This window comes from Coenobita brevimanus, chromosome 74, assembly GCF_032717465.1.
Source record: "Coenobita brevimanus isolate Jiangsu-jjx chromosome 74, ASM3271746v2, whole genome shotgun sequence".
Taxonomy (NCBI): Eukaryota; Metazoa; Arthropoda; class Malacostraca; order Decapoda; family Coenobitidae; genus Coenobita; species Coenobita brevimanus.
Genome location: NC_137027.1, coordinates 8,601,493 through 8,602,649, shown reverse-complemented (window position 1 = coordinate 8,602,649; position 1,157 = coordinate 8,601,493).

Genomic DNA, 1,157 nt, shown 5'->3' with positions numbered 1-1,157 from the left:
TTCGTAGTGTCTCTTCTTGCAGTGTCTCTCTTCTCGTAGTCTTTCTTTGTTCAATGTCCCTCCCCGTAGTCTCTCTGTTCTCGTTGTGTCCATCTTCTCGTATTCTTTTCTCGCAGTGCCTCTCTTCTCCATCTGTCTTAAGTACATACTTTATTTTACACGTGGAAGAAAATTACAGAGGTCGCTTATTACGTCTTGTATTATCATTAAGTTTCACATTTCTCGTTGCGTCTCTTTATATCCCTCTCCTTCATCTAAGTCTCTCAGTCCCTCCTTCCTTCATCCAAATCTTTGAGGTAACTGTTCTTCCTCAAAGTCTCTCTATATCTCTCTGCTTCATTTCGTCTTTCTCCTTTCTTCTCTCTAATTCTTTCCATCCCTCCAAGTCTCTCTAAAACTACAGTATACTCTTACTCTAGGTCTCTTCATCTAAGTTTCTTCTAGACTCTCCTTACGTCTAAGTCTCCCCTTCTTTCCAGTCTTTGAAGTCTCTCCATCTCTTCTCACCATTAATAAACTCCCTCCACCTTCTGAACATAACCTTATTTTGACATGTTGACGAAAATTATGATGCTCAAAGTCCCCTGTGTCTTCCCTCCTTCCTTATTCTCCCTCCAAATTCTCTCTCCAACTTCTGAATGTATCCTTATTTTGATAGGTTGAGGAAAATAATAATGCTCAACTCTTCTAGCGCATCTATTAAAATCCATGTTCCTCTTTTTTTTTTTTTTTAAATCTCTTTCTTCATCAGATTCTCTTCATTAATTTCTAAGTCTTTTCGTTTCCGCTCTCAGTCTTGTTTCTCTCCATATTTCGCATCTTTAAGTCTTTCGTCTAGCTTTTCCTCTCCTTCCTCTAAGTCTCTTTTTTCATATCCTTTCTCTGAGTTTTCCATCCCTTCTATCCTTCCTCCACGTCTCTCTCCATCCATGTCTCTCCCTTCATCCAAATCTCTCCATTCCTCCCTCCCCCTTGATTCCCTACTCTCCTTTCCTTTCTCTAATTCTCTCCCTCTCTCCTCTTTCTCCTTTCTTTTGTCTAATTATCTCCCTCTTCCCTGTTCATCAAGTCTTTATCCAAGGTCATAGTCTTATGTCCCTTTCATCTTGTGAGAGGCAATCGACAGAAGAGACTCCAGAAATGATGTTCAGGAAAGA